The sequence below is a fragment of the Pipistrellus hanaki genome (assembly GCF_964339955.1).
Source record: "Pipistrellus hanaki genome assembly, chromosome: 3".
NCBI classification, from domain to species: Eukaryota; Metazoa; Chordata; class Mammalia; order Chiroptera; family Vespertilionidae; genus Pipistrellus; species Pipistrellus hanaki.
This window is the reverse complement of record NC_140505.1, coordinates 58,260,906-58,285,018: the sequence shown is the minus strand read 5'-3', so window position 1 is coordinate 58,285,018 and position 24,113 is coordinate 58,260,906.

The following is a 24,113-nucleotide window of genomic DNA, read 5'->3' as shown; positions in this document are numbered from 1 at the left end:
ACTATTTTTCTTCATATTTTGCCAGCTGAAGAAATCAGAACCCAGATGTTTGAATTCTTTGTCCAAGATTGCAAATTGACCATCATGCCCTCACAAGATGGATGCTGGCAGAGGTGTTAGTGAGGGATGACCAAATGACGGCATGGAGCGACCAGGCCAGTGGGTGGGTCTGTGAGGGGGGACCAGGCCAGCGAGGGGGGCAGTAAGGTGTGACCAGGCTGGCGGTGGTAGGGGACAGTTGGGAGCGACCAGACCTGCAGGGAGGAGGCAGATGGGGGCAACCTGGCTGGAAGCAGGGGGCAGTTAGGGGAGATCAGGACAGCTTGCAGAGGCAGTGAGGAGCAATCAGACCAGCAGGGGGTTCAGTTAGGAGTGACCAGGCAGTCAGGCAGGTGAGTGATTAGGAGCCAGTGGTCCAGGATTGTGAGAGGGATATCCTACTGCCGGTTTAGGCTTGATCCCAGAGATCGGGCATATACCAGCAGTAGGACCTAAACCGGCAGAAGGACATCCCCCACGGGATCCTGGATTGGAGAGGGTGCAGGCTGGGCTAAGGAGACCCTTGTCCCCATGCATGAATTTCATGCACTGGGCCTCTAGTATATTTTATATACAGGATAGTTAGAATCTTACCAGAGTAGGCTTGACTCAATAGCTTTGGACTGCATGATAAAAGACTGGCTTCAAATATCATAGGGTGTTTTTGTAGGAGGAAATAGCATTTGAGTTCAGTTTCAAATAATAAATTACCCTCCCATATAAGAAATACTCTTAAATAGTAACACCAATATTACTTCTAAAACTGACCATTGAATTAGTTTTAAGATATTTTGCAAATGTATTTGTTCTTATATATCCTTGCAATACAGTCACATAACACTTGAATTATAAATATCAATATGGGCCTTTGTTTCTTTTCAAAAACATATACACGTTTACTTACTTATATCAATTTAAAGGGCTGAAAGACACTAAGCACCTAATAGCATTAAGACAATTAGCATGCAGATAACTGTTTCTAAATACCAAGAAACCAAAGCTACTTGAGTAATGGCTGATTCTAGGTCTGGACACGATATATGCAGTACTAATAAATATCCTTGCTCTACAAAGCATGGAAAATATTCAAAGACCAGTTGGTCATGCAAAAATGCAGAAGCCAGCATGAAGGGACTCACTCTAGCCAATCACAAGACAATTTAAGCATTAAAAAAAGTTAATATTATTGATTAATGAAACCTGGGAGTTTATAAATATACTTTTTTTTTAAAGAAAGAAAAAAAGGAAAAACAACTTTTTGAACTCTAATCGGCATAACTTGGGAACTAAGTAGGCCAAGATACAGACATATAAAAGAAAAAAAATTAAACATCTACCCTCTGTTTTATTTATTTATTTTTTTAATGAGTTGCATTTCAGAGTAACTAATTAGCTCATTAATAAAGAAAATTATCTTTAGATAAGAAAAGTTGAAATAATAAGTGATTGTTTTGCAACATTTTAAAAAATATATTTTTATTAATGTCAGAAAAGAAGAGAGCAGGGGAGAGAGAGATAAACATTAATGATGAGAGTGTCATATTTTGGCTGCCTCCTGCATGGCCCTACTGGGATGGAGCCCAAAACCCAAGGCATGTGCCCTGACAGGATTCGAACCGTGACCTCCTAGTTCATAGGTCATTGTTCAACTACTGAGCCATTCTGGCTGGGTCCATTTTGCAACATTTAATGAAATAAATAATTTAGTCAATAAGCATTAATAATTATAACAAATAATTGGAACGTTTATAGTAAGGAATTTTATTATGGGAGTGTGATGGATCATTTTCGGTCAACTTGTCTGCCACAGAGTACTTATATGTTTGGTCAAAGATTCTATATGTCTGTGACTTCATTACTGGATGAGATTAGCATTTGAATCAGTAGACTCACACAGATTGCCCTCAATAAAGTGCGTGGGCCTCATCCTAAAAGTTAAATGGCTGAATAGAATAGGAAATCTGAACCTCTGAGCAAAGGAAACTCCTCCTGCCTAACTGCTTTGGAAGTGAGATGACAGATTTTTTTCCTACCTTCAGATTCAAAGGCAGGGCACATCAGCTCTTTCTTGTCCTCAAGCTGGTTAGTATTTTATTGGAACTACAACATCAGCTCTCCTGAGTCTCATATTTCTGATTACAGATCTTGGGACTGGAGGGCCTCTATAACCATGGGAACAGATTTCTAGATAGATAGGTAGATCTATAATAGGTTTAGATGATAGATTATAGAGATAGATGGATAGATAGATAGATAGATAGATAGATGACATAGGTTGACAAATATTATTGGGTCTGTTTCTCTGGAGAACCTTGACTTATACATATTTTGGTACCAAGAGTGGTTTAGAGAAACAGAATGTTAAGGATTAATTTTCTAATTCATTTTAGGGATCCTGGAATTGGCTCTTAGTGTGATAAAATTTAAAGATGTTAATTAACCTATTTCCAGTGGTGAAGAAAACACTGATGGCCCATTGTATGACCTGGCTATAGAGATTAGCAAAATATCACCATTGGATACTCCTAATCAACCAATTATAAGATGCAAGGATCTAGGTGATTGTGCATATGTTTTCTTTCAAGCATTTTTTTTTTTTGCAAAATAATAAATGTAATGAGATTGGCTGGTTATTTCCAATAAGATAGCATAGGGAGGTAGGCCAGGATTAAAAAACATTGAATGGCCAGGAAGCCAAGTTAAGACTTGGTGGTCAGAAGAAATGCATGATAAGCTGACCATGAAAATGCCACCACCCTTCATTCCCTCCTCAAAAATGCAGAGGTAGATGATTTTATCTCCTTCTAAGTTCCAGCTTACACTACTGACCCACATGCACACTTGATCAAGGTTTGACCGCTATACGCCCTTCCTAGGGTGGCAGTAATGAGTGGTCCGTCATCTTGCCCTCACTGCACAGACACCAACATAGTTACTAGACAACACAGCTGGGAAAGGAAGTCACCCACTGTGAAATAAAAAAAAATCTGCAAGTCTGTCCTTTTCAAAAAGCCTCCATTTCCATGCAAGTCCGCTTTGTTCTCAGCTTGTAAAAGCAGCCAAGCCAAACAAGCCCCTGAGCAGTTCAGAGGACCTTAATTTCCTCTGTGCTGCCTCCCTTGTGCTTGAGCATAAGCTTAATAAAATCTGTCTGGATATTACTCTGGGGTTCCCTCTCAATTTCTATCTTGAGGAACTTAAGAACCACAATGCTAGAAACACAGATATCACTGAACAAAGTGCAGACTCTGATTCTTTGTTCAAGCACTGCATCTATGACTGGAAAGTTATTATACACTAGAGGCCCAGTGCACAAAATTCGTACATAAGAGGGGGATCCCTCAGCCGAGCCTGCACCCTCTTAAAATCCGAGATAGCTTGGGGGATGTCTGACTGCCAGTTTAGGCATGATTCTACAGAGATCTCTGCATAACCGCTTGCCTGCCTGCCTGCCTAATTGCCCCTAACCACTCTGCCTGCTCGCCTCATCACCCATAACCACTCGCCTGCCTGCCTCATTGCCCCTAGCTGCTCACCTGCCTGCCTGATCTTCCCTAACCACCTCTTCCTGCCTGCCTGATTGCCTCTAACCACTTGCCTGCCTATTTGCCTGATCACCCCTAACCACTATGCCTGCCTGCTTTGAAGGAGTCCTCTTTAGAATTCAAAGGCAGCATATAGTTCACTTCAGTGTGTTACTCTTGCCCAATTGCCAAATCCCTCAAAGAGCTGCTAGTTTGGGATGTGGCCCAGAACAAGAAGAAACTATGCATCCTGCTCTGCCGCTTAGATCATGTGACCCACACATCTAATTGTAACTGAAGTGGCAGTGGAAGCTAAGCATGACACTTGGAGTAAGAGGAACAATTAAAAATTTAAGTTCAGCCTCAAAGTGTGAATAGTGTTGTCATTGGAAAACAAGAATGAGAATGAAATACTAAAATAAGAAACTACAGTAATGTTGGCAAGGTTAAAGAAGGTTTGGCAGTGGTAGAGATCGTAAACTGTGACAAAGACATTGACATGCTGGCTGAGGCTTATTTTAGAAGCCTCAGTTGTCCTGCTCAGTAATTCGATACTGTCTTGTCAATGGGGTTTGCTTTTTTATTTATGTGGCTGAGAATGATAGCTGTCTTTCCTTATCAAAGCTCTACTTCTTTCTTTAGTAACTAAACTCCTATAAATCGGCTACCTAAAACAAAAATCCAAATCTTAGCCTTCCTTGTAGCTGGGTGTCATCACAGGACTGAGGTACCCCTCAAGATACAGAGGCAGAAGTTCTGTGTGCAAGTTCCAGGAAGTGTCCTCAAAGAAACAGGGCATGTCCTTCTTTGCCATTTTCTCCTCCTCATTCCCTGTACATGGATCAGAAATCTGGACTTAGACTGTCTATCTTGGACAATGAGACAAAGGCTGGATTGAAGGGATGACAAAAGAGTGATCTGGAAGTAGTCTGAATTCCTGAGAACTTCATGGAACAGAGCTTTGAATGGCTTTAGCCACTAATGTGTTCCTTGCAGCTGTACCTAAGCTAGAGGAAAATTGTTTTTTGTTGGCTTGTTTGTTATTTTGTGGTTATTGTTAAACCAGGGAATAATAGAGTCAAGTTTTTGTGTGCACAGACCAGGCCAGATAAAGGATAGATTTAAAAAAACAAACAAACAACAAAAAAAAAACCCAACAGGTAAGATATAATAAAATTCTAAATTAAGACCACTGACAACAGGTTCATGCCTGAGCATAGGAGAACAGCTATATGATTTTGAGTATAGGTAACCAGAATAAGACTGAAGCCTCTAAGTTTAGGAAAAAGATGAGGTGTGTTTGTGTGTCCTAATTAGAATGGCTATTAAAATTCCAACTATTTTATTTATTATAATTCATCTGTTTCCCTGTAGAAAGCAACTAGATCATAAAATGGTTGAATTACAAAGGCACTAAACATGTATCTTGAAAAGAATATTTGAGGTCATAGATGTTCTGCTCCATTACCTAAGTAATTTTGGAGTATAACAAAGAATTTTATTTTTCAAATGATGAAATTAACACAGGTCCCAAAGTAGTTTCACAGCCTGTTTCTTCTAAATTATTGAGACTCAACCTCGAAGCCTGGGCTACGTAATTTTTGTTGTGGGTGCTTTTCTGGGCATTGTAGGAGTTTAGCAACATCTTGGTTGCTACTGATTAGATTGCCCTCTTTTTCCTCCTCTACAGTGTGGAAACCCAAAATATCTCCAGACATTGCCAAATCTGTTTGCTTTGAGGGGTAAGATCATTTTCTTTACAGAACTCCTGGTTGGAAGGTATAACAGAAAGAGCATGTTTTTTACTTGGCTTGATTGCTGTTTTGCTTTGTTGTGTTGTTTTGTTGTGCTACTCCAGTCTTTCTTTTGCACTTGATCCTGTAATGAAATGTGTGAACACAACCAACATACCCACCTGTAAAATAGAAATTACAATAAGATACTTCATCTCTATCTGATAATAGGTATGGTAGAGATGATAGTTACTTTTTTTTTAAACACATACTGTAAGGATTTCTGTATGTTATTATCATTGATTATATTTTCTAAACAAGGAAAGTATACTAAAGTATATTTTTTCCCCATTCTCATTTGTGCTGAAACTTTTGAGGTGTTTAAGGCCTTCCTTGGATTACCCAATTCCCTATGCTCTGGCTTTAGATTATAACTGCCCAGAGAAGAGAAGTAAAATTACTTTCAAATATATATTTTATACACAGGTCTATCCAGCTTCATATGCACATGGGCCTCTTCATAACATCAGCGACACTGATAGCACTGGTATCAATCTGCTTTTCATCTCTTTCCAATACCATCCACCATGATATGCATGATTCATTTTTATAACTGTTATTTTTTTTTCCATTCTAAAATAGAATTCTGTAGGTCCAAAGCAAAATAGGATTTCTGAGTGTCATACAAAAGATGTGATCAGGGACCCCATGGTGCCTTCCCTTGGGTCTAAGTTTGAGTCATTACTATGTTGTATGTTTATGAATTTCTCGGCCTCCTCTGCTCAGAGTAATTATTGTTTTCTTCAGTTATAGCTGAAGTTGATACAGGGAACACACCCGACAACAATTACACCGCGGCATCTGGATTTCTCTGGAGAATTGTAAGAGGATCTGCATTGCCTGCTCCAAAGAGACTTTATAGTGCCTATCTCCCTGCATACTGACACAGCCATAAACAATTCCTGTCGTCTGGCAGTCACGATAGAAGGAGCTCTCACTATGTGTCAACAAGTTTATGGTCTGTCCCAGAAACAGATTTTTCTCCCACGTAGGTATGCATGGAATCCCATCACTCCGAGTGCTCTGCTTACGGAATTTGGCTCAAGTAGAATCAAGTCCCCACCTTCTGCTGGCGAAGTAGGAGATATTTGCAATCAGATGTATTCATGGCTAGCAGAGTACCTACCAATTGGGCTGCCTTGCTCAGCAACTTCCTCTGAGAGAACAGATTAGTGTTGTTCTCCCCAGGTAACCTTTACCGGTCACAGTTGCAGCCTAGAGAATAAGGACGCGCTAACATCCAAGGAGGTGTGCTCATGACCTTTCCTGGGCTATCGCTTCCCTACGGTGACAACTGTATTCAGACAACAGCTCAGTCTAGATTCAGTGATGCAACCAGATGCAGTTCAGCAGGCATTTATGAATTTTACACATAAATCCATGCATGAGAATAGTTCCAACAAAGGAAAACAAGAAATAGACATTTTTATGCAGAACTAGTGTTTCAGGGTCTGTCTAGAAGAATATACTGAAGGAAAAAACAAATCTCATTTGGCTTGCCCTTGTCCATTCTCTCTCTCTCTCTCTCTTTTTTTTTTTTTTTTTTTTTTTAACCAATAGACTTGAGGTTTCAACTTAACGTATCTTTTTATTTATTTATTTATTTTTTAAATATATTTTATTGATTTTTCACAGAGAGGAAGAGAGAGGGATAGAGAGTTAGAAACATCGATGAGAGAGAATCATTGATCAGCTGCCTCCTGCACACTCGCTACTGGGAATCATTGATCAGCTGCCTCCTGCACACTCGCTACCTGCAACCAAGGTGCATGCCCTAGACCGGAATCGAACCCGGGACCCCCCAGTCCGCAGGCTGATGCTCTATCCATTGAGCCAAACCAGTCCCAGCCAACTTAACATATTTTTAACAAACATTACACCCTAGTTAATTTCTCAGGGATTCAAAGAAGAACTTTAGACAAATGGTAACATTTTGTATATAATACTTGAAGGAAGTGAATTAAATCAATGATGTAGATAAACACAGCCATATCTTTAACCTTTGCTTTACCGATTGATGAAGCAAAGGTTAAAATGAATTCCTCAATAACAGGTTGCCAGATAAAATACAGAATGCCCTGTTAAGTTTGAATTTCTGATAAACAGCACATTTAAAAATTTGGTATAAAGATGTTCCAAATATTGCATGGACCATACTTATAATAAAACTATTTCTTATAAATTTTAATTTATCTGGGAATATTTTTACTTGTTAAATTTTACAACCATACTCAGTGAAGGCAAATAAGGTATATGTTAAAATCTTGCCAACCACAATGCCATTGTCACTGTATTTAAACATCTAAAGTTACACCCTTTATTTTCAAGCACCATAATATAAAATATTTAGAACAAATACAAGGAGATGCTTCACTCAGCAGGCAGTCACCTTGTGAAATTCACTGTCACCATAGGTCACTGGGCTGGATAATTTTATGACCAATAATAACATTTGTCTGAATGCATGCTGAGAAAAGGTAATCAAATCTCACACTTTAGGGAATAAGTTGCTTATTGCAGGAATTGGGAGGGAATGACTTCCTGCACAATTGGCTGGGGGTGTTATGAGGTTATGGCCATTCTGAGAGAAGTTGCCTGCCTCCGCGATCAGGACAGAGTCTGACAAATCACCGAACTGTTGTCCCCCAAACAGAGGCAAAATTAACTAATTGTAATGAGGATGGACATGATGACAAAAATAATAATACACAGGTTCCTTAAAAGAGAAAGCTCATGTATTATGGTTATTTGAGGTTATTTTAAATGATACAAGTTAAATAATATATTAGTTTATGGAGCCTGATTTTTCCTATTGTGACAAGATTAAAGAGGATAGAAAGAAGTGAAAACTGTTTACTAGCTCCAGATGATCAGTTTGCCTTCCTCTACTGAGAGAGTGAAGGAGAGGAGAGAGATACAGAGAGAGAGAGTGAGAGAGAGAGAGAGAGAGAGAGAGAGAGAGAGAGAGAGAGAGAGAGAGAGAGATATTGAGAAACATCCATGTGAGAATCGGTTGCCTCCTGTAGGCAACTGCGGATGGAACCCAGAACCTGTGTATGTCCCTAAGAAGGAACTGAACGCACAGTCTTGCTCCAAACAACTGACACACTAGCCAGGGCAGTTTCCTCCCCCTCTTGCACTGGATTTCTGCCTTTCTTTACAGCCCCATTGTCTTCAGTACCTAATGTCAGTTTTACAGCATCAAAATGGGAAAGATTATAATCAAGCAGGTTGTATAAAATAAGTAATTTTACCAAATTATAAAAAGTAAAGTTTGCCTAGCCTTTCCAGCTATCAGCACTGTCTTTCCTCTCCTAGTGAACCTAGACTTGCCATTCTCTCTCGGTTTCTTTTGGAGAAAGAAAATGCTATCATAAATGAATCCATACTACTGCAAAATCAATTGCATTGAAAAGTGACGTCCTATAGGGGAAGTTGGGGTGAGGGGCACAACAAGGTACTCAAAGCAATGAATGTATATTGGTAGGATTTCAGGAGCTGCAAGGGAATTTCTTAGTGCCCTTCAAATCATTTTGTATACAAGATTTTCTAGTTCACTTCCTCATAAGGATATTACTACATTTTGAGCTCTCGGAGTGCCTGTTTCCAGAGTTTGATTGCATTGCTTGAATATGAGAGGTGACATAGGAAAAAGAAAAAAGTGGCAACAGTACAGTAGAAATATGATATGTCCCATCTACTTCTCTGATTCTGAGAAGTTATAGACAACCAAACTAAGTAAAAATAAATTGATGCCTTGTGGTTTTTGTTATGAATTAATATGTATCATTCAATAGCAATAGTATATCATTCAATTTGCAAGCTAATTTTCACAGAGCTAATCACTGAGTTAAAGAGCAAAAATATCAGGGTTTGGGGGACAGCAATTAGTAAATTTAATATACACTTTTTCCTAGTTTTCAAGAATGAATATAATTTATAAATAATGATTTGAAGAACAAAAGAAAAGATGCATTTGAATAAATAGAATAATTATGTTGACACAATTAATCAATCATCCACCTCATCAGAATAGCACAGAGTTTCTTGTTATAAATGAACCTAGTTATTTATATATTGGCTATTTTTAGTTAAAACAGCTAACATGCAAAGTATTATGTGAAAGTAAAATATGAGTTAAAGTAGATAAACAAGCAAGGAGTTACTATAAAGAGGAAAATAATGTACTATTTCTAGAAATAAACTTGACCCTTAAACATAAGAGACCACATTTACATAATCAAAGAAATTGCAAGTATGTTTAAAATCTCAATGACTATTTTAACATTGTTGTTGAGACAAAAATAAATATCTGGATTAAAAATTAAAAGTTCCCTATTAAATTTTTTGAACCACTCTGAATAGTAAGATGTTTAACTCTAAATGGATAACAGCAATATTTTTTGCAAATATGATTAATTTTTCTTCATGTTTCTGTGCTAGATCAATAATTACTGAATGTGATTTTCCACTGAATTTCTCAATTTTGTCTCTCTTTTAGCCATTGAATCAATTATCTTTCTATATCCCATTTACCAATACTTTAAATCTCAAAGACAATTTTTATATTGATTTCTCTGAAAGTTAACCATGTTTTTAATATGATATAGTTCCCCTTTTATTTCCTCTGACTTAAATTTTGAAACAACATTGATATTTAGGATTGTGCAAGTATAAATGCTTAAATTAATTAATTTTCTATTTAGGAACAAAAAATAGCTTCTTCATTAGAACTCTATGTATTTACATGGCAATAAAATTGAATTGAAAAGAAATGAATATAATAAGCCAGTAGATTTTTAAAATGTTTATTTTTATCAAGTTAAAGAAAATGGATTCTATATATAAGACTACAAAGTAAATGCATGAATAATACCAAATATTTTACATATATACCAGATTATATCAAATAGCTTCAATTCCAGATTGTTTTTCTTTTTATAAATTTTCATATCCTTGAATTATAGTTAGCAAAATGTTTTCTTTCATTTTGCTGAGAAACTGGAATAAACTTAGGCTAGGACTCCAAAGTCTGAATAATATTTCACTAATTTAAGAAGCATATCTTATAGTCATTAAAGTACTCCATATGTAACTACAATATAATATAAGATATCTAGAGAGGATAGATTTTGTTTAGTGTCTATGAACAATACATTAAATTTTTAATATATTTTATTGATTTTTTTTTTTTTTTTACAAAGAGGAAGGGAGAAGGAAAAAGTTAGAAACATTGATGAGAGAGAAACATCAGTCAGTTGCCTCTTGTACACCCCCCACTGGGGATGTGCCCACAACCAAAGTACATGCCCTTGACCGAAATCAAACCTGGGACCTTTTAGTCCGCAGGCTGACTCTGTATCCACTGAGACAAACTGGTTAGGGCTAAATACTACATTTCATAAATATTTTTCAACCAATACACACAAATATGCTTTAACTTTATGGCTGGTAACAGTATCTTGCCATCTGTGTATTTGTATTTTAAGCAGAATGTATTATGAAAATGCAGCAAAAATAGACAACAGAAAAGAAAACTGAAGCCATTTTTAAGTAGACTACTTCTTGGCTTAAAAAAGTTAGAGTGCCAAATATCATCTGTGCTCTTCCAAAATAGTATATTAAAATATACAGCTAAATACTTGTTGTTTTTTTAGAGTGAGCAAATGAATAAAAATGAAATAAATTGCCTAAAATTTTTTTTTATTGAGTAAAAGACCATTTTTTTAAAGATGTGGCCATATATACTTTATAATATTTTCTTCTTTATTTAAAAAGATACTTATAACTCTTATCCATGTTTACTCTGAAAAATAATTTTTGGGTATATATAAGAACTATTTTGCATTTTGTGATTGTATTCACAGATTTCCCTACCACTGTCTTTAAACCTAAGTTCCAGAGACTAATATGTTTTTCCTGATTCTAGAATGAGAATGTTTAATATTAATAAGTCAATTGATATCATATATTTTATATGTATTATTGAGGCTTATTTTGTCAATAATTACCATCCAATTTCTGGCAAATTACATACTTGGCAAATTACATACACATTCTTATGTCATTTAATATTCTAGGTCATTAGAAGAATTATAAAATCTTATTGAAATTTCCATTTTTCTAGATGTCTAATACATTAAGATTCCATGTTTAGATTTTTTGATACACTTGAGAAAAATAAATTTTGAAAATTCTAACTTTTTATATTCTGTGGGTAATTTAATGTTTTAATAATATTTAACTTTATACTTATTCATCAATTTATAAAAATTGACCATCAGAAGTTTAAATATAAGTACTCCCCACACTTTGAAACACAAATATAAATCTAATGCCTATAATATTTCTAGAAGGTGCTAATGTTTATAACATACAGCAATCGCTCTCAAGTGAAACAGAATAAAACATCACTTATCCTGGTTTCAAATACAACCAACAAACATGATCTTACTTGTTTGTGAAATCTAATGAACAAAATGTCTTGACTAAGAAAATAATACCTGAACCAGGAAGGCATGGAACAGACTAAAAAAATCTTACTATATTGGTTTATTGCTACTAATAGGTTTTTTGGATGGCCAAGACATTGAAACAACCAAAGTGTCTTTTGATAGATAATTGAGTTAAAAAATTACATACAATGGAATACTACTCAGCCATTAAAAGAGTGATATGCAAATTAAATATCATTCCACTACACCCACCAGCCATGCCCATCAACCACGCCCACCAGCCCATCAGAGTGAGTATGTAAATTAACCCCAACCGAGATGGTTGAGGCCACAGAGAGCAGGAGGGAGGCTTGGATTTCCCTGGCAATGGAGGGAACCAAGCTTTCCACACACCCTGGCTGGCTGAGGCCTCCACTCAAGGCTACAAAGTTTCAATTATAGAAGATACATAAATTCCAACAGAAATGGCTGCCACCAGGGAGGAGCAGGAGGCTTAGCTCTGCTCCAGGCTACAAAGTTTCAATTGTAGAAGATAGATGAATGCCAGATACCACGGCCTCTGTTTGGGTTGCCAGGGTGCATGGTTGACCTGCAAACCACCACAGGCACCTTGCTGAGGCCATCCCAATCCCCAAGGGAACCCCTATCTGATCCAGGACACCTTTCAGCGCAAACCAGCTGGACCCTACCCATGTACCAAGCCTCTATCCTATCTAATAAAAGAGTAATATGCAGATTGACCATCACTCCAACACACAAGTTGTCTGTACCCATGTGGTCAAAGATCATTCTCCCACCTGGACACAAGATTGCCACCATAAGATGTCTAGCAGGAGAGGGCAGTTGGGAGGCACCATGCCTGCAAGGGAGGGCAGTTGGGGGTGGTCAACTCTGCAGGGGAGGGCAGTTAAGGGTGACAGGCTGGCAGGGGAGCAGTTATACATCAATCAGGCTGGCATGGGAGTGGTTAGGGGATGATAAAGCTGGCAGGCAGAAGCGGTTAGGGGCAATCAAGAAGGCAGGCAGGCGAGCAGTTGGAACATCCCTCTCACAATCCAGGACTGCTGGCTCCCAGGCTAACCTCTTCTGCCTACCAGCCTAATTAATGTCTAGCTACTCCCCTGCCTGCCTGTTTGCCCCCAACTTCCCTCCTCTGCTGGCTTGGTCACCCATAACTGCCCTCCCCTGCAGGGTTGATTACCCCCAACTGCCCTCCCTTGCGGGCCTGGTCCCTCTCAACTGCCCTCCCTTGCAGGCCTGGTGGGATCAGGCCTAAACAAGCAGTCTGACATCCCTCAAGGGGTCACAGATTGGAGAGGGTTCAGGCTGGGCTGAGGGACACCTCAACCCCTGGTGCACAAAATTCGTGCACTGGGCCTCTAGTACCACTATAAATACTACCATTTGTGACAGCATGGATGGATTTTAAGAATATCATACTAAGTTAACTAAATCAGACAGAACAAGCCAAGAACCATAGAATTTAACTCATGTGTGGGATATAAAGTTAAAAGCAACAATTGGACAAATAAGACAAACAAATAAATAAAACTCATAGACACAGAAAACTATGGTTTTAGCAGGGGGAATGAAGGTGAGGGAGATAGTAAAGGGTAAAAGGAGTAAAGTATATGGTGACAGAAGATGACTTGACTGGTGGTAAACAAGCAATATAATATACAGATGGTGTATTATAGAATTGTATACTTGCAACTTATAATATTATATTAACCAATGTCACTCCAACCAATTTAATTGCTCAAAAATAGGAATAAAACAAAAAAAGGAACTAAAATAGAATAAAGGTGGTTATCTGTTTATATTATCACCAAAAAAAAAAAATCAATGAAAACTGATTAGAAAATCCTTCAGATTTTTATGGTTAGGTACCATAGAAGAAGGAATAAAAATATACTGTAACTTGATATTGACAAAGACATGTAAAAATGTATACATGTACTAATAATACTAGATATTAAAGCATGACTTAAATGCATGCATCTATAATAGTGGCCTTCAGTCATAAGAACAGGCTGTATTCCTGTAAAGCATGTAGTTTGGCATCTAGTAACTGGGGACTGGGCTAATTATTCTATATGCATTTCTCAATTAATACTTATAGCAAACCTATAAATTAGCAGAAGTTTTATGAAATCAGCTACTCATTTAGGATCACATCACTCTAAATAGCAGAGATTTGAACTCAGTTTCTACTGAATCTTTAGACATCTACTATTAACTCCGTTCTGCCATTTCCCCAAATAAAAGCAGTGTTACTGTCTCATATTTACCTTCAATAAATACACATAATAATATATTTAGAGAATCAATTACTTTAAAAAACATAAAAATAACAACTCAAAAATGTGGCTATGTGTCTGTCAGAGTTTCTAAAAGTAAAATGAGATCATAATTATTATATAGAGATGGAATGAAGGTGGATGAAAAACAGTTCAGCCATAATGGTTTCATTAGGACAAATCTGTGGAGAGATGAAAGAAGCAGATCACTAACAGATTGCTAGTGAAACGGAGAGCATGTTGAAGTCGTTGAATGTGATAACACAGAAATGAAAGTTGAAATGCTTTAGAGAAGTGGAAAAAAAACACGGGATATTTTCTATCTGTCATAAACAGCATATCAGCAAAAGGGAAAATGCATATTTTGTCAATTCAGCCAAGTGGTTGATCTCTTTTGAACGCTGAGTTTAATGAGGCAAGTAGGGGAAATGTGTAATGGTCCTTACAGGTGTGCTTTGCTGGGTTCAGATTATTGTGCAGAACTAAATTACCTTTTACAAAAGAAGACTTATTTAAATCGATATATCCTTTATTGCAATAAAAACTGAAAACTTAACTTATTAAAATAATGCAAAAGGAGTTTTTTAAATTTCTTTCAGTTTCTCCCTAGTGTAGATTTTTAAAACTAGCAACAAAACAAAACAAAACAAGCAAAAAATCCCAGTTTTATTTCACCCTTGCTGCTTTCTGTGATACAGACATTGCACAGATTTTGAGAATTATTCTTATTTGTTGTGTAGCAAAACTTCTGCAAATGGGAATGCATTCCTCATATTCTACATCAGTCATTGTTTAAAATGTCACTGGACTATGTCACAATTACTTTAATTTAGATCAATTATTGCAGAAAAAATAATAGCAACACATACACACTCCTTTGAAATACAAACCAGATTCTGGTTATATCTAAACAGAATTGTCATATAACCCTATCTAATAAAAGAGTAACACGCAAATTAACGTAACTCCTCTACACCTACAAGCCACACTCACCAGCCAATCAGGGGCTAATATGCAAATTAACCCCAGCCAAGATGGCTGTGGCCACAGAGAGCAGGAGGGAGGCTTGGATTTCCCTGGCAATGGAGGAAGCAAAGCTTTTGCTCACCCTGGCGAGCTCAGGCCTACATTCAAGGGTACAAAGTTCCAATTATGGAAGATAAATAAATCTCAACAAAAATGGTGGCAGCCAAGGAGCTACAGAGAGCAGGATAATTGAGTTACCCCAGGCAATGGAGGAAGCCAAGCTTCAGCAGTCCTGACCTGCGTTGGTCTCTGCTTCAGGCTACAAAGTTTTAATTGTAGAAGATAAATAAATCCCAGACACCAGGGCCTCTGTTTGGGTCATGGGAGAGGGGGGAGGCATGGCCAGGCTGAAAACCACCACAGGCCCCTTGCCCAGGTTGCCCCAAGGGAACCCCACCCTGATCTGGGACACCTTTCAGGGCAAACCAGCTGACCCCCACCCATGCACCAGGCTTCTATCCTATCTAATAAAAGAGTAATATGCAGATTGACCATAACTCCAACACACAAGATGACTTCCTCCATGTGGTCAAAGATGGCTGCCCCATGTGGACACAAGATTGTCAGCACAAGATGGCCAGCCAGAAGGGGGCAGTTGGGAGGGACCTGGCCTGCAAGGGAAGGCAGTTGTGGGCAATCAAGCCTGCAGGGGAGGGCAGTTAGGGGTAACCAGGCTGGCAGCAGAGGAAAATTGGGGATGACCTGGCCTGCAGAGAAGGGCAGTTGGGGGGGACCCAGGACTGCATTGGAGAATAGTTGGGGTGACCAGGCCTGCAGGGGAGGGCAGTTAGAGGCAAACAGGTTGGCAGGGGAACAGTTAGGCATCAATCAGGCTGGCAGGGGAGTGGTTAGGGGGTGATTAGGCAGACAGGCAAAAGTGGTTTGAGGCAACCAGGAAAGCAGGCAGGTGAGCAGAGGGGAGCCAGCCATCCTGGATTGTGAGAGGGATGTCCGACTGCCCATTTAGGCCCGATCCTGGTGGGTCTAAGGTCATAGATTGGAGAGGGTGCAGGCTGGACTGAGAGACACACACTCCATCCACGAATTTCATGCACTGGGCTTCTAGTATTTAATAATATTCTTAGGAAATATATTTTCTTAGCAAATATATTTAGCTCACATTCACAGAAAAGTTTCTAGATATTTCATAAGCACTCAAAAAATGCATTTGTAAAATATAGGAAATATTTAAAATAATTTTCTGTTATACACAGTACTATCATTTAAACAGAAGTGTGTTGTTATCTTATATAATAAAAAGGCTAATATGCAAATAGACCGAATGATGGAATAATTGAACAGCTGGTCACTATGATGCACCAGGGGGCGTGACCACCAGGGGGCATGGGCGGAACATGGTGGGCATTGACAGAGGTGGCAGAGTGCAGGACATGGCATGTGTTGGCCATGTCAGGATGGTGGAGCAGGTGAGCAATGGAGTCAGAGCAAGGTGGGGAACTAGTTGCTGACATCAGGGCAAGCCTGTTGTGGTTATTGCAAATTCTTTGCTCCCGTGCGCTATGATCCCATCCAGAGCTCACACCTGCTGCCAAGCACCGGCCCTGTTTGCACTCACTGCCAGCACCCGGTACTGGCCCTGATCACTTGGTGCCATCAACGGGAGCAAGTGGCAGCTGCCAGCCCTAATAGCCCCTCGGGGGTTTTTCACCTCCTCCTGCTCCTGAGGGGTGATCGGGGCCAGCAGCCACCTCTCACACTTGCTGTTGACACCTGTTCCAATTGCTCTGTGCCTGCAGTGGGTAGGACAGGGGCTGGCACTGTCAGCATATGGGTGCGGTGGCAGCTAGCAGGGCTGCCAACAGATAGGGGAGAGGACCGGGGACTGCAGTGGGAGGGGCCAGGCAGGGGTGCGGAGATGCAGCCTTGTGGCCCACAGTTCTTTGCAAAGTGCACTAGTTCGTGCACTGGGCCCCTAGTATTGGTATATATTTCTCCAATCTTTAATGCTATATACAAAAATATTTTTTACATTACAAACTTTTATTTTGCCTCTCTCAATCATAAAAGTTTTGGAAACATTTTTCTCAATCCTTGAATATACTTTGAGAACAAAACTATAATAAACATGTGTTACAGCCAAATTTCCCTATTATAAATATAACCTCAGTACATGTATGTTGTTTTATTTCCTTGCATAAAAAAAACATTGTTTTCTTACCATATTTAGGATAAATGGGTTGAATTTTTTTTAGAATCCTCATACATATTTTCTAATTTCTTTATAAAAAATTTAAATTAATTCACTCCCCAAATATATTTCTGCCATGGATGGAAAGATTTTGACAAGAGTGAGAGAGAGAAAGAGAGAGGGAGAGAAAGAGAGAGAAGAAAATGTATACTGCCTGGGATGCTTTACTAATTATGCACAAAAGTTGAAAACTACACTTATTCAATAATTTACTTTATATGGACAGGGCACATTTAGGCTGATGCACATGAGTATTTTCTAAGGCATATTATCATTGCTGTACCAAGCAATTGTAAAATGCTTTAAAGCTTACAGACCACTGTACACATAGCTGTGGGAGCAGCATCCTGATGCCCAGTTTACAAATAAATTTCGTGGAAGGCTTATGAGGTTATACAATGTTGTTACTTAATCTTCAATACACTGTAGAGATAAAGGACCTGGAGAGGTCAAGTAATTTATCAGTATCATATATTTGATTACAAGACAGGTTAGCTCTAGAATACAGTAGGTACTCAGGTTGCCTCAGAGATCCATTCCTATGGCATAACGTAATTGGATTTTTGCCATAAGTAGTAGGAACCCACCTACATGAGCACCTACATCACTCACATGGAGCACATATATAGCATTAGAAAGTGAAACAGTAAAAAATATAAATAAATAAATAAATAAATAAATAAATAAATAAATAAAATAAAATTTCTGACCTTTACTTGTGGTAAATATAGTAGATAATAAAAAAACATAAAGCACATATGTACATATATCAAAATGACGGAACTATTTTTATAAATAAATGGGAGATGGAAATATAACCATGAACCTATGTACATTGAGTCCAAGATAACCTGGGGATTGCCTGTGCAAACTTTCTGATTCTAAGTTCCATGCTCATGTCATTATTTTACACCTATTTGGGTAGCAACAAATTAATAGTACAATTGGAAATACATTTATTGTGGGATATGTGTATAGTGAATATATATTGGAAGTATACGTGTATGGAAATGTTTATATATGTGTGTATATATATATATGTGTGTGTGTATATATATGTATATGTATATATGTATATATGTGTATATGTATATATATATATGTGTATATATATATATATATATATATATATAGAGAGAGAGAGAGAGAGAGAGAGAGAGAGAGAGCACACCAGGGGCCATCTTGACTGAAATGACTAAAACGACTGGATGGATGACTGGTTGCCATGAGGTGGCATTGACTGGTGAGCGGGTTGAATTGCTGATCTCTCGGTTCGTCCCCTACAGCTCCCGCCGGCAGTGGAGGCAGCTCCCTACTACCTCCTGTGGGAGCTTGAGACTGCCACTGGCCTCCAGTGAACCCCTGTCAATACCCACTGTAGTCAGCGAACCAGCCTGATCAGAGGGTGGGGCCAGCCAACCTCATGGCCCCTCCACCCGCTGGCCTGCCCCTGATGAGACTCTCTCATCCTGACCTAAAGCTGGCTGCACAGAGCCTGGACCCTTCCTGTTAGCCCTGAGTCCCAGGGGTTGAGAATTCCAATTATCCTGCCCAGAGAGTAGAGGCTCCTGACCGGCAGAGACAGGGACCACAGGCCTCTAGGGAGCATCGCATAGTGGGCAAGGAGAGGAAAGGGCCTGTGGAAAGTGGGGGGAGACAAAGCCAGAGGACATCAACCTAGAATCTAGCCTTTCCCCCCTCAGGAGGCAGTGGGCCCTCAACCCAGAACCCCAGCCTGACTCAGAAGAGCCAGAGGGAGGCTTCAGGAAGCTCTATGCAGAGCTGCACATTGAGAGAGACTTCCTGAGGCCCTGACCCAGACCACACTGCGGTTGGTGAAGCTTAAGGTGGAGCTGGAGCACGCCACGCAGAGGCAGGAGCGCTTTGCAGAGAGCACAGGCCTCCTGGAGCTGGAGAGATTTGAGCGTCGGACCCTGGAGCACAAGACTGATGAGCTGGAAGAGAAGCTGAAGGGCCTGTCCAACCACTGGGCTGACAATCAGTACCTCAAGAATGAGAATGCAACCTTGATCTGCATCAACAGCAAACTGTCCAAGTGACCCCGGAGGACTTGCCCCTGCACCCACATTTATACAGCTGCTTCTGCCACACACACCCCTTCCCCTGTGTGAATACGAGTGACAGGGCTGCTAGGGAGCCTCTGAGAAGCCATAACCTCCCCTCAGGACCTCCAAGCTAGGAGGGGAGGACAGAGCCTCCAGGAGCCAAGGGTGCCAGCTGGGGCCAGGATGGAGATGGGAGGCTGAGTCAGGTATGGGCACCAGGGCTGCAGGCAGGACCAGGAAGGAACCAAGAACCAGGAAGTGCCAAGACCAGTGACCAGGACCACAGTGGCCACCCAGGGGTCCCCTCTCATATGTGCTGCCACCAGTTACCCCTTCCGCCCCTGAGCAGGGATCTGAGAATATGCCAAGAATACCACCAGCCTGGGCCAGGTGGGCCTGTATATAGGGCCATGTACAATAGGGAGGGATGTCTTATATTTTTTGCCGCCCCTTCCCCAACACTGAGGACAAGGTGTTTTTGAGCAGTTGGGGGCAATCAGGCTGGCAGGGGAGGGCAGGTCAGAGCAATCTGGCTGGCAGAAGAGGGCAGTTGTGGGTGATTGGGTCAGCAGGGGAGGGCAGTTAGGGGTGACCAGGACTGCAGGGGAGGGCAGTTAGGGGCAATCAGGCTTGCAGAGGAGCAGTTAGGCATCAATCACGCCAGCAGGGGAATGGTTAGGGGGCAATCAGGCTGGCAGGCAGAAGCGGAAGTCTGAAACTGGCAGTTAGACATTCCCTGAGGGGTTCCAGATTGGAGATGATACAGGCCAGGCTGAGGGACATCCCCCTGGTGCATTAATTTCATGCACCGGGCCTCTAGTATGTATATAATTTTATTGTTTACTAGAGGCCCAGTGCACAAATTTGTGCATGGGTGGGTTCCAGTTAGCCTGCCCTGCTGGGAGTGTGGGTGGCCAATTGGAGACTGGGCCAGCAAGCAGGGGTGCTGATCAGGGCCTAGATCATGCTGGTTGGCTGCCACAGTGCACAGTATAGCCACTGGTCATTCTGTTTGTTCTGCTGTTCTGGTCGCTGGGCATATATATATATATATATATATATATATATATATATATATGCTTGTTACAAATTTAAGTTGAAAAGCATATGTATATTTTCTTTTTGAAATTTATATTTCTTAAATTTATATTTCCTAAATTTATATTTCCTAAATATTTCCATAATTTATGATCACTATTCTAATTATGATCTTAATGTACCTTACTTGAAACTAAGCCACAATGAGCATTTTTAACCAATCTCCCATCTTTTGTTTTTTACATTTTCTCATATATCCCCTTGTTTTCATCCCATTGCTCATTTCTCTTTCTCTTCCTCCCCTCCCCCCCCTTTTTTTCTTCTTCTATCTCAATACTACGAGTGACAGGGCTGCTAACCTCTTTGTGTCAGGATTCTTGAGTTCAAGTAATTGCATTACAGAAGAATTAGAGCAACCGTATTTAATCTGAAAAATATTGTCCAGTTCATGACAGTCAATAATTTAAGTATTGAATAGGGAGAAAAACTTAAGAGTGCTGACAGTAGGTATGGTTCCTGGTCCATAGTGAGTAGCTCACAGTATTTTTAAGATAATGCTTCAATTGTCCCTTAATAATACCAAGTAACTTCTAACTCCTTGGTATCCTTGCCAATGTAGAGATTAAAGCCTCTGTAAAAAGTACAGCATTGGCCCAGGCTGCATGGCTCAGTGGTTGAGCATCAACCTATGAACCAGTAAGCCATTGTTTGATTCCCGGTCTGGGCACATGCTCAGGTTGTGGCCTCAATCCCCAGTGTGGGGCACGCATGAGACAGCCTATCAGTGATATTTCTCTCTCCTGGATGTTTCTATCTCTCTTCCCTCTCCCTTCCTCTCTATCCAAAGATCAATAAAATGTATATTTTTAAAAGATAAAAGAATTAATAATTTTTTGGTACTTCAACTTGCACATTTCCACTATCATGCCTTTAATGTGATTTTTAATATATACTTTATTGGTATTTTGTTTTTTTACAGAGAGGAAGGGAGAGGGATAAAGAGTAATATCGATGAGAGAGAAACATAGATCAGCTGCCTCCTGTACACCCCCCATTGGTTATGTGGCCACAACCAAGATATCTGCCCTTGACTGGAATAGAAACTGGGACTCTTCAGTCTGCAGGCCGATCTCTATCCACTGAACCAAACTGATCATGGCTCAAATGTGATTTTTATATCTCACGTCAAAGGGTATTTGTAATGCATTGTGGGATTAATGACTTTTTTAAGCATGATTGTTTTCTTTTAACCCTTCTCCCTGTATACACAAAGAATCTCTCTTCCTTCCATGAGTAATTTAGTGCTGATAGAAAGTTTTCACAAATCTTCACATCCAGCTTAGTGAAGCCAGAAATATGTTGTGTTGTGTTTAGCTATTAAGCTGATTTGAGATTCCCAAAGGCAGGGTTGGCATTTTATTTATGATTCTATTTTCAGCTCCTAATATAGTGCTGGCTCCTAATATGAAAACTTTCTCTTTCTTGAATGAATAATCTTTAAATTCATGATTCATGACTTTATTCTATAATGAATTAAAACTTGTCTATACAGATTATAAAAGTCCTAAGATATATTGATGTTATTTCTAAAAGTATATAATAAATAGCTAAAAAAAAAATTATGGTTTATGCGCTTTTACAGTATATCCTCAAACCCACAGAGCTTAACTTTTGTCCTTTTCATAAACAACTGGAAATTACTAATAATTTTAATGTAACTGAGAATTAAAGTTGCAATTACTTTTGAACTACAGAAGCATCTCTTCAAATCACAAAAAATATATGAATCATCCTATATAATAGAAGGCTAATATGCAAATCAACCAAACAGTGGAATGACTGGTCACTATGATGTGCACTGACCACCAGCATCCATGCAGAAGCTGCCTCCTGATCAGTGTGTTTCCACAGGGGGAGCACCACTCAGCCAGAAGCCAGGCTGATGGCTGGTGAGTGCAAGGGCGGTGATGGGAGCCTCTACCACCTCCGCAGCAGAGCTAAGGATGTCCAACTGAGGGCTTAAGCCTCCTCTCTGAGGAGGCCTAAACCGAGAGTTGGACATCCAGGGGGAGGAGGCCTAAGTCGGCAGTTGGACATCTTTTGAGGGCTTCTGGACTGTGAGAGGGCACAGGCCAGGCTGAAGAACCACACACCTCCCCTCCCCCCCAAAGTGCATGAATGTCATGCACTGGCCTCTAGTATAAAATAAAAGTAACTAGTGTATTTTTTACTGAAAAATAAGAAACCAGCCTTCTAATTCTCAAATTGTCACAACTTAAAGAGAATTTAGACTCAAATATTGCTTATTTATATAATTATTCTTCAGAATAATTTTATTTGGGTTTCTTTGTTTAAACTTTCACTACCTTCCACTGAAATATACAGCAGTATTGAAAGCAAGTCTATGTTGAGAAAGTATTGTGAATTGTTTTACCCAGAAAGGCCCACATCAAGACACATCATAATTAAAATAATGAAGGTTAAAAGCAAAGAAAAAATCTTAAAAGTAGCAAGAGAAAAGCAGTGTGTTATCTACAAGGGAGCTCCCCTAAGATTGTCAGTTCATTTCTCAAGAGAAGCATTGCAGGCCAGAAGGGATTGGCAAGAAATATTCAGAGATGAAAAGCAAGGACCTACAACCAAGCTTACTCTACCCAGAAAAGCTATCATTTAGAAAAAGTTAAAGAAGTTCATTACCACCAAACAAGTATGATACGAAATGGTAAAAGGTCTTCTTTAAGATGAGGAAGAAAACAATTATGAGCGACAAAATAGCAATAAATATATATCTAACAATAATTGAATCTAAAAACCAAAATGAGCAGAGCAGAAATAGACTCATAGATACAGATAACTTTTTGAGTGTTATCAGAAGGGAGGAGAATTAGGGGACTGGGTGAAAAAACTGAAAAGATTAAGAGGATATAAAGTACAGCATAGGGAATATAGTCAATAATAATTTAATAATTATGTATGGTGTCAGATGGGTGTGAGATTTATCAGGATAATCACTTAGTAAGTTATGTAATGTCCAATCACTGGGATGTACACCTGAAACTAATGTGATAATATCTATCAACTATAATTGAAAAAAGAAATAAAAACAAAATTCACTACAAATATTTTTCTAGCCTAACTTTTGGTACTGATTATAAGATAAATTCAACTGATAGGAACGCATGGCTTCAACTGTCACCCCCAGCATGAGCTTCTTCTCCTGCAAACCCAGAATATGCAGAGCAAATTGAATTGTCCCACCACAAGTCTTATTATTAGAGGAGACTGCACACTTGTTGGGTCATATGGCAAAAATAGATCCCTTTTTTCTTCACCAACTCTGTTTCCTCACTGCAAATGTAGTTTTTGCTTAAGGTTTTTATCTTAAAACCCTTCTTGGTAGTTGCATTGCCACAGGTTTCAAAGAGCTCTTGCTAAGGTGTCTTGCATATGAAATACAAGCTACATGAATATTCATGACAATGAATGCTTCTTATATGCAGTTTGTAGTCTTTCAATAATTTCTTCTCTTGATATTTCCATGGGATGCTTTTTGTTTTGTATTAATTCTATTTTTCCTGTTGCTGACAAATTTCTTTAGACTTTTTTAGTTAGTTTGCTCTTTATCTTTCTTGGTCATTCAAGAAGGCTTGAGCTTAGTAAATG